The following is an 11,773-nucleotide window of genomic DNA, read 5'->3' as shown; positions in this document are numbered from 1 at the left end:
TTTTTTTTTATTAATTCTTTTGTACATAGATCATAAATACATTTATGCCATTTTCAATGTGTTGATTATTTGTACAAATTGGAGTGCTTACATCATACTAATCAAAATAGCTTTCGCCTCATTTACCCAATTATATAGCATTAGGACATTTGTGTTCTACACATGATAGATCCAAGGAGGGAAGGGGAGGGAGAGGGGAGGGGAGGGATAGTAGGGGATAGTAGGGCTACCACACCTATGGAGTCCATTTCCTTCTAGATTGACTATTTCAGACTAAGTTTATGAGGCTCAGAAGAGATACTCAGAGAATCTGGCGCCTTAAGAGAGAGACCAATAGGTGGAGGAAGGGGGCTTTGAGTTGTAAAATTGAAAATACTTAATTAGAAAACAGACACAGAAAAAATACTTTCTTACTATGCATATCACATGCCATATAGCAGAATTAATTTATAAGCATCTCATTGAAACTTCAGATACACTTCTAGAAAGTTTTTACCAAGGAATGTTAAAGTAATTGTAACAATTAACAAAGTAACTGAATAATACTCATAATTTCTAATTTAGGAAATGCCAAAGGAGACATTTTTTTATTTCATGCCTGTCTCTTTCATTTTAGTGAATAGCTTTCATAGATGGACTAGTAATATCAGCAATTCCAATTCTATGGCGTCTTAAGTTCAACAATTTCAAACTTACTAATAATGGAGGTTTTCATAACTTTAAGTAGTTTATAATCAAGAAAAATATCACCATACAAATCACTAAGATAAAAGGTAAAACATAAAAGTCATGAAAATGGCTTATAAGGTTAAAAATAACCAGTATAAATTAGAGCAACAGATTTTTACTAAAAAGATTTGGAAGTGTGCATCAACCTTGTAGTATGAGACCTTTTTTCAGGATGAGACACTTGTATGGAAGGGAAGGAGAACACGGTGCTAACAGGGCTAACAGCTAGAAGTCCCCTGCTCTGCTTTAAGAAAAACAACAGTAATGTACAATCATGCAGTTGAGGGTTGGCTGCAGTATTCTTGGAGGCAATAAGGACTGTGAGAAGGACTGTGGTAAACATACATCATCTATAGGGGCTAGTCCCCAAGCATCTACATGTAGCCCGTAGTAGATGAAGGAATTTGGGGATATGAAGCCACTGTTGGGTGAGATTTTCTGAATGTTTTCCTAAGAGAAGGCAGAAATCCAGATTTTTAAATGATAACTCACAATATTTAAATATATGCCACTAGAGTCAATTTAAAAATAATACTCAACTGGCTAACACTATATGCCAACAAAATGCACTTTAGAATCAGTCAGAGGGCCACTTAGAATATGGCTTTTCTCAGGTGGAAGCAGGATCGGATTTGGACAGGAAAAGTTTGGAATTTCAATGCCAGATCTACCCTATGACCCTATGAAAAGTGCTTAAACTTTCTGAAGTGAGTGTCCTGCTCCAGAAAGAAACTTGGATCCTAATGGCCTATGCAAATCAGCAGAGGAACATAGTCATTAACAAAGGAAGCAGGCTTTGGAATCAGACTGCTCAGTTGAAATGTGGCCCCTGTACTCATCAGGGCAAATTATCTCACCTTTCTGTGTCTCAGGGTCCTCTTCTTTAAAATAGTGCTGATTACATAGGGTGTTGGGAGTCAACTATTAACAATTTTTTGATCCATACAATCAATACAGCAAAATTCCTTTCTTTCTTCCCCAATCTCCACCAAATAAAGAATAATTCTACTGTAGAAGAGCCAACTTCATGCTAATGTCTTTATGAATTTAGACACAGAAAGTTCTTTATAGTATGACTTAGGATTATGTGGCCAAATTCATATGGCTACAATAAGTAATAAAAGTTCCTAACTCTCCTTCTGTTTTTAAATTAATTAAATATTTTTTCAGATAATTATAGATTCATAAGCAGATACTTGTAATATAGGGAGATCCCATGTACTCACTGCTCAGTCTTTCTCACTGGTAACTGCTTGCAACATTACTGCACAATATTACATGCAAGATATAGACTAGACATTGACAGAGTAAAGATATGGAACATTTCCATCACCACAAGGATTACTCAACTTACCCTCTGTAGCCACACCTACTTCCTTCCGGCCCCTACCATAACCTTTTCTTTGTCCACCACTAATTTAGTCTCTCTTTGTATAATTTTGTAATTCCAAGACTGCTGCTCTATAAGTGGAGTCACACTACATATAATCATTTGGGCCTGGCCTGATTCACTTAGCATGATTCCCAAAGAGATTCATTCTAGCAGCTCCATGTATCAATAACTTCTTCCTTTGTATTACTGAGTGGGATCCTACAATATGGATGTATCCCATTGTGATATTTCATTCTGGTTTTAAGTTGCATTTTCCTAATGGCTCAAGATGTTAAACATCTTTTCATGTGCTTTCCTGCCATATGTATATTCTCTTCAGTGAAATATCTATATCATTTCCCCATTTTTTAATTGCATATTTTTTATTGTTGGGTTTTACTAGTTCTTTATTGGACACATGATTTGCAAATATTTTCTCCCACTCTGTCACTGACCTCATCCTCTTAACAAGGTCTTTTGCAGGGTAAAATGTTTTAATTTCAATGAAGTCCACTTAATCAGTTTTTCCTTTTTTTTGTAGAGACAGAGTCTCACTGTACTACCCTCGGGTAGAGTGCCGTGGCGTCACACGGCTCACAGCAATCTCTAACTCTTGGGCTTACGCAATTCTCTTGCCTCAGCCTCCCAAGAAGCTGGGACTACAAGCACCTGCCACAATGCCTGGCTATTTTTTTGAGGCAGTTTGGCTGGGGATGGGTTTGAACCCGCCACCCTCGGCATATGGGGACGGTGCCCTACTCACTGAGCCACAGGCACTGCCACAGTTTTTCCTTTTATAAATTAGGCTTTTGGCATCAAGCCTGAGAACTTCTAGCTTAGCTTTAATTCTTGAATATTTGCTCCTATATTTTTTCCTCAAAAGTTCTATAGTTTTAGATTTACACTTAGGTCTGTGATCCATTTTGAATTAATTTCTGCATAAGGTATGAGACTTAGGTCAAGGTTCATTTTTTTCAACCTATGGATATTCAATTGCTCCAGCACCATTTGTTGAAAAGGCTAATGTTCCTTCATAGAATTTCTTTCTCGTCTTTGCTAAAAATCATTTGGGCATATTTTTTATGTCTATTTATGTATGATCTATTCAGTTCCATTGCTGTATAGGTCTATCTCTCTGCATGGTACTGACAACTGCTGACCCTACACTAAAATATAATTACCACTCAACTCCATAGTTAACATTAAGGTTCACTCTTGGTGTTGTATTTTCAATTTGCTTACATATTCATTGGTAGCATATAAAAGAATCTTAATTTTTGTATGTTTATATTATATCCTACTATCTTCTTGAACTCACGTTAGTTCTAGAATAGTTTTTGTTAGATGCCTTGGGATTTTCTACTTAGACAATAATGTTATCTACAAATAGGCTAAGTTTTGTATTTTCCTTTCTAATCTGTATAACTTTTATTTCCTTTTCTTCCCTTATTGCACTGGCTAAAACTTCCAGCACTATATTGAATAAGAATGGTGAGAATGGACAATCTTGCTTTCAACCTCTTAGAGGAAAACAGTCAGTCTTTCACACTGTAAGTTTTTTGTTGATATTCTTTATCAAGGTGAGAATGTTGCCCTGTGTTCCTATTTTTCTGAGAATTTTTATCATGAATAGGCATTACATTTTGTGAAAAGCTTTTTATACACTATTGATTTGATCATGTGATTTTATTCTTTAGCCTGTTAATGTAGTAGATTTACATTTATATTGTGAAATTCTATTTGCTAAGGTTATGTTCTTTCTGTCTATATATTCCTGAAAGATACTGCTGTTGTCTTTTTATTTTGGTACTACTGTCTTTGATTTTGGTCTCACAGTAATACTAGCTTCATAAAACCGAAAGGAAGTGTGCCATTCCTCTTTCTATTTTCTTGAAGGGATGGTATATAATTGGTGCTAATTCCTCTTTATTTTTTTTATTTTATTTTTTTTATTGTTGGGGATTCATTGAGGGTACAATAAGCCAGGTTACACTGATTGCAATTGTTAGGTAAAGTCCCTCTTGCAATCATGTCTTTAAATATGTGGATTTCACCAGTGAAATAATCTAGGTCTAGACAGTTTGAGAGAGTCAATTTTTAAATTAAAAAGTCAACTTTCTTAGTAGTTATAGAAGACTATTCAAATTATCTCTGTCATACTGGGTGAGTTATTGGTAGTTTGTTTCAAGGAATTGATCCATTCCACAAAAGATAACTTTATTATGTAGAGTTTTTATATTATTTCCTTACAGTGCTGGTATCCATACAATCTGTAGTAAGATCTCCTGACATTGATAAATTATATGTTCTCTTTTCTTTGTTAGTCTTTCTGGTAATTTGTCAACTTTACTGATCCTTTCAAAGAACCTACTGTATGTTTCATAGTTTTCTTTTTACTTTTTTATTTCTTTGATGTCAGTCTTTATTATTTCTTTCCTTCTTCTTGCTTTGGGTTTATTTGGGGTTTATTTTTTTAGGATCTTGACGTAGAACTTTAGTTTCTTGATTGAAATGCTTTTTTCCTTTTTAATGTATGCATTCAATGATATAAATTTCCTTCTCAGCACTGCTTTTTAGTTATGTTCCACAAATTTTAATAGCCTGTATTTTCATTTTCATTAAGTATTTAATTAATGTATTTTTTTATTTCCCTTGAGCTTTTTCTTTTTGATCCATGGATTATTTTGAAGTGTCTTGTTTACTTTTCAAGTGTTTAGAATTTGCCTGTTATTTTTCTATTAATGATTTTTAGTTTGATTCCTCTGTGGTCCGCAAACACACTCTGTATGCTTTCTTTTCTTCTAAACATGCTGAGGTTTGTTGTGTGGCCACAGATATGGTCTATCTTGGCATATATTCTATGGGAACTCAAAAATAAAACATATTCTGTGGTTGTTGTAGGTGGTGGTCTAAAAGTGTCACTTAGATCTTGTTGGTTGGTTGTGGCATTGAAATCTGTATCTTTACATATTTTCTGTCTGATTGTTCTACCAACTGTTTAAGGAAAGATGTTGAAATAGCTAACTGTAATTGTGGATTTGTTAGTAATTTCTTCTTTTGATTCTAAGTTTTTGCTTCACATATCTTTCAGATCCGTTGTTTGGTACATACACATGCCAGAATTGTTATGTCTTCTGGAAAGACTGATCCCTTTATCATTACACAGCATCCCTCTTTACCTCTGGTAATTTTCTTTGTCTGGTCTATTTCATCTGGTATTAATATACACACTCCTGATTTCTTTTGACTGAATTTTTTAAGACTTACCTTTTTCCATCCTTTTAATTTCAACATGTCTGTATCTGATATAGTTGTCACATTTTTCAATCTACTCTATGATTATGTCTTTTAATAGATATGCTAGGGTTTAAATCTGCCACTTTTTATTTTCTGTTGGTTCTGTTTTTCATGTCTCTGTTATTATTGTGCCTTCTTGTAGGTAATGTGAACATTTACTGGAATTCTATTCTGATTTGTCCACTGTGATTTTAAATGCATCTTTTGTATAGCTTTTTTCATAGTTACTCTGTGTATTAAATATATATACACACCATTTATCACTGTCAACAGTGTCATCATTTTACAAGTTTGGGTAAAGTGTAGAACTTTTAATTACTCCTTTACATTTCTATGTCCTTTTCCATACACATTTGTCTTAAACATGTCCTCTATATATGTTTAGAACTCCGTTAAACATTTATAACTTTTGTGTCAACACTGAAACAAAATTTAGAAAACTCAAAGAGAAGGAAGGTGTAGTATTTGAACACATTTGTCTTCATTGTGTTCTTTCTCTTTTGTCTCATTCTGTTTAGAATACAGGAGTCGGGCAGTGCCTGTGGCTTACTGAGTAGGGTGCCGGCCCCATATACCAAGGGTGGTGGGTTCAAACTTGGCCCCGGCCAAACTGCAACAGAAAATAGCCAGGTGTTGTGGTGGGCGCCTGAAGGCCCAGGTACTCAGGAGGCTGAGGCAAGAGAATCGCTTAAGCCTAGGAGTTGGAGGTTGCTGTGAGCTGTGATGCCATAGCACTCTACCAAGGGTGATAGAGTGAGACTCTATCTCAAAAAAAAAAGAAAAAAAGAATACAGGAGTGTTCCCCCACCCTCAATCTGTGGTGTTGTTTTTCTAGATTTCAGTTTCCTGTAATCAACTGTAGTCTGAAAATATTAAATGGAATATTTCATAAATGAACAATTTGGAAGCTTTAAATTGTGCATCATTCTGAGAAGCATTACAAAATCTCACACTGCCCCATTCTGTCCTGCTTGGGACGTGAATTGTTCTTTTGTACACACTGTGTACACCACCTGCCTGTTAGTTAGTAGCTATCACTACTAGCAGTTTTAAGAATAAAAAAATAGTATATTAGAATTCCATACTATCCAGTTTCAGGCATCCATTTGAGGTCCTAAAATGTAACTTCTACTAATAAACAGAGACTAGTATACTTCTTTTTAGCCATATTTTGGGTGAGTTCTTCTGGTGAAAAAAATCACGTCAGCTTTTCTTCATTGGGTATCTTGATTTCCCCTTTATTTAAGGATATTTTGACAGGAGATAAGATTATGAAACAATTTATACCAACTCTTTCTGACTCTCATAGTTTCTGATGACAAATCTACCGTCATTCACATTGTTGGCCTTTGTTTGTTTTCTACACATGAAGTGTTTCTCATTGCTTTTAAGAGATTTTCTTTGTTATTAGTTTTAGAAGTTTGACTCTGTTGTGTTTTCATGTGGGTATCTTTGGGTATATCTTGATTGAGGTTCACTTAGTGAATTAGTTTCCTCTTGCTGTTGTGACAAATCACACACTTGCTAGGTTAAAATATCTTAATTTATTATGTTACAGATATGGAGGTCAGAAGACCCACTGTATTCCATCCAGTGAAACTAGCGTAGAATTTGTTTTCTTTACTTTTTTCATCTTCTAGAGGTTATCTCAAATCTTGGCTTGGGAGTCTGTATCAAATTGCCTTTTCTTCCCCTAATTCCATCATTACATCTTCCCTAACCCTCTTGCCTATCTTTATATAAATGTTTGTGATTATAATAGGCCCATCTAGGGAATCTAGGATATTCTCTTCATCTCAAAATCCTTAAATTACCTCTGCAAAGTCTCTTTTGCCCTGGAAAGAAACATATTCACAGGTTCTAGGAATCAGGACATGGAAATCCCTGAGGTGGGGACGGGCATTATTGAGCCTATTGCACTCAGCTTCTTATATCTGTAGGTTTATATCTTTTGCTAAATCTCACAAGATTTCAGTTATTATTTCTTTAAGTACTTTTTCAGCCCCTCCCTCTTTCTACTCTTACGGGACTCTCACCAATGTTAAATCTTTAATATAGTCCTGTCGGTCTATGAGGCACTATTTTTTTTTCATTCTATTAACTATTATTCAGACAGGATTATTTAGACAAGATATTAGGATTATCTTCTAATTCACTGATTCTTTTTTTTGCCCTCTTAATTCTGCTATTCAGCCCATTCATTGAGATTTCTACTTAGGTTACTGTGTTATTCTGTTCTAATATGTCTACTAAGTTCTTCATCATATTTCCTATTTATTTTCTATTTTTTTCATTTGTATCCAACATGTGCAGCATTGCTCAAAGAAGCATTTTTATAATAGCTGCTTCTTTTTTTTTCTTTTTTGTTTAGCAGGCCTGGGCCAGGTTCGAACTACCAGCCCTCCAAGGAGCATGTGGCTAGCACCCTAACCACTGAGCTATGGGAGCCCAGCCTATGATAACTGCTTTAAAATTATTAGTGGATTTCTAAATTCTCTGCCATTTTGGTGTTGACCTCTATAGATTGCCCTTTTTTTTTTTTTCTATTCAGTTTGAGATCTCCTGGTTTTTGGTATAATGAATAATGTTTTTCCATTGAAACCTGGACATTATGGGTATTATGTTACAAAGCTCTAGACCTTACTTAAGATTTCTTAGTTGCCTTTCTGTGATACTGCTCTGGCAAGGGAAGGGGGAGACTGTAATTATTGCCAGGTCAGAGCAGAAGGATGGAATCAGATTCCCCACTATACCAACACCAATAACCAAGGGCATTTCAGTGGGAGAGGAGAAGGGCATACCTTATTAACATCAGGAGTAGGTAAGGGTAGATATGCAGGCCCTTCGTGTGGTCCCTACTTACACAGGGTGAAGGTGAGGTTACCACTCAGAAGTAATTACAATCTTGGCTCCCCATTCAGTTTCTCTGACAATACCCATTGGGGAGGACTAGGGTGCCTCATCACACCTTGGCAAGGATGGAATTCTAGTCTTCCCAAACCAGCCTTTGATGGCAGGGTGGGGCCACATTTTTTTCTGTGGGGCATGGCTGGAATACAATAGTTATTGTCAGAAAGTTTTCTGTCTTGCTAGGCTGTCCCCTTTCTGGTCCTCCAGCTAGATAGAACAAAGTTTTACTGGTTTTCATTTGCTTGCATGCATGCATTCATTCATTCACTCATTCATGTACGCTGGTGTGTTTGTATATCTCTGCCTACTGATGTACACTGGTGTGTTTGTATGTCTCTGCCTATTGATGTTTGTCTCTGCCTATTCATGCCGCTGGTGTGTTTATATGTCTCTGCCTATTCATGTATGCTAATGTGTTTGCACATCTCTGTCTATTCATGTACACTGTTGTGTTTGGACGTCTCTGTCTACTGATGTTTGTCTATGCCTGCTCATGTTGCTGGCGTGTTTATGATGTTTTCTGCTTGTTGCCTTCTTTAACTCATTCACAATCTGAGATACACTGGGCAAAAAGAAAACCTGGGTAACTCATCACTGTGTTGTTCCTTGGGTCTTGATGTCTATAGATGGTCTGCCTTCTTTTCTCTACCTTTCACAGTCTTCTTATACTTATTATATATATGTGTGTGTGAGATTATATATATATGGCTTAGATGTGTTTAGAGGGGAAACCAGGGAAGAATATGTCTACTTCATCTTCCTGGAAGCACAAGTGTTTCCCTTTCATTTTGAGGTTAAAATTAGAAATCTTGTTAAGTAAGGAAATTGCATTTTCTATACTGAAAAAGCTAAACCAAAAGGTTATATGAAATCAATTTCAAATACTTTCAAAGAACTTTAAGAAAAACTTCAAAAACTATGCAATGACATTTAATCCTCAAGAATATCAATTAAAAAAGAATAAATTTTAAATGTTTGTTAAAAATACCCCAATGATGTTAGTTAGTATTTTGTTTGAAGACATTTCAAGAAAAAGAAAGGAAGGGATTTTTCCTGTATGGGTGATTTTTTTGTAATCATTATCTAGAATACAGAAGTTTTGTCTTTTCTCTCTATTGGTAATTAATTGAAGACTTCTTTCTTTCCTAAGCTATCTGTAAGAAGTAGCTAGCCACATCTTATATTTATTTTACCCAAAAGATTGTCTTCTGAATGGCTTCTTTACAGGATTTAAGAGAACTGTGTACACACTAAGGGTATCAGTCTCTTTTTTTGTTTAAATTTTAGATTAATAGGAGGATACAAATGTTGAGGTTACATTGTTTTTGTCCTAAGGTGAAGTTCAACTTGTAGTTGAGCCCTTCACCTATTGGGCATGCTGAACACCTCACATTGTACACACCTGGGTGAGCACCCACCTGTCATCCACCTTCCTTTCTCCCTGTTGGTCACTATTAAAGAGCAGACAGGGTCCAAATATTACATCGATTTTCCTATAACCAATCCTCAATTATAAAAGAGAAATGCAGAGTAGCAAAAGCACAGCTAAAAGCAAACATAATAGAAGCCTACCTAAAATAGATTGAAATGAAAAAAATATATATTTTTTTTGCATTTCAACATGAAAGGTTACTCTTAAGAAGAAATTTAGTTGAGAGAAAACATCACAGTCAAATAAGATACAGTAAATGGCAAGAAATGTGTAAATGAAAATAACCTTCGAATTGCTAAAGGCACTTTAGAACCGAGTATCTGAGTTAAGATGGGATTTACACGGAATAGTTCTCAGAAGAATCAGGGCTCTGATCTTAGGTTCCACATACCAATAAGAAGCAAATGGTGATTCCTGAGGCTAGACTCTAAATTCAACTACATTATTGCTTCATATAGCCATTTTCTCTTCCTTGGCTGAACAGAAGGAAACTGCATGGTACAGTAGTCAGTGAAATGTAAAATAAGGATTAACAAGCCATTCTGGAGATTTAGCCAAATTAGGCTCCATCAACCAGCTTGACTCACAGCAAAAAGCTCCCTAGAAAGAAAACGAACAGTAAAGTGACAAGCAGCACAAAAATTTAAATAACTCAGGCATTAAAATCATGAAAAGGTGCATTGTACCCTCTGATCAACCAAGCCCATTACTAGATAACAGGAGCTCACTCTGCACTCAAAATGCAAGCCCGAAACAGCCCACCGCCCCACTGTGAAATCTGCTTAGGAAAAAGATAATACATTTCTCTATCTATCTCCACAGAAGGAAATTTACCAATAGAGTGGGACATATAGGATTACATAAAGACTTAACTAAACTGTTAACACAGTCAAGTAAACCTAAGTGTACAGTCAATATTTGAAGTCTTTGAATGCTTAACACTACATAGCATGCATTTTGCTATATTATTATTATATATTATTTGGCTTATGATCTTTTCCATATACAATTATTTTTTGACTTATGATCTTTTCTATATACAATTCTAATTCTTCTAGCCAGCAGGCATACTTTTAATCTGGCTGGGTTGACATGGGCTATTTAAAAAATAGAATTTTGCCTTATTTAATAATAAATACAAACTCTAAGTCAGAATTTTGAGCTGAGAGTATTAAAAAAAGTCATCTGGTTCATTTTCCTATCTTCAAGCCGGACTGCATTAAAATACTTCAGGCCCAATATAAGTAGTTCTCATTTTCATTGTTAGGGAAAAAGGGGAGAAATAGTGTGTATATATTTATTTAGCATGTGTGTGCTTATTTATTTCTTTAATTTCTATTTAATCTAGAATCTAGGTGCTCTCACTTACACCTTTGCCAAGTGCCCATATTTCCTAGTGTGAGAATAAATAATCAATATTATCCTTAAAATAGATATCACATAAAACACTCTAGCAACTGGCTACTCATATGTAATTACAGAAGATCCCATCTCACACCAGATACAAACATCAATTTTAGGTAAGTTAAAATATTTAAATGTAAAATAAAATGAAAAACTGAAATAAAACTTTGAAAAGACAATGTGGAAGATTTCTTATGACGTCAGGGTCAGAGAAATTTCTTAAGACACAAAGGAATATAAGCTAAACACGTAGAGACTACTAAAAATCACTAAATTGTCAAACTTTAAAATGGTAAACTTTATGATACGTGCACGTGTATGTACATTATGTCCCAATAAAGCTGTTCTTTTAAGAAAAAAAGGTACTCCATAAAAAGATGCAAACAGGCCACAGAAGTAAGAGGAAATGTTTGAAAGACATTAATAGCAGTGGAATAATATGTAGATTATATAAAACCCCTGCACAAAGATAAGAAAAACAAACAGACCGAATGAAAAATAAGCAAAAGATACAAATCAGCATCTCACAGGATAGAGAGCACAAATTTCTCATGATTGTGGAAAAAGATGCTCTATTTCATTGGCAATCAGAGAAATGCAAATTAAGGCCCATAATAAGATATAATTTC

This window comes from Nycticebus coucang, chromosome 13 (assembly GCF_027406575.1).
Source record: "Nycticebus coucang isolate mNycCou1 chromosome 13, mNycCou1.pri, whole genome shotgun sequence".
NCBI lineage: Eukaryota > Metazoa > Chordata > Mammalia > Primates > Lorisidae > Nycticebus > Nycticebus coucang.
Note: the sequence above shows the minus strand (reverse complement) of the source record.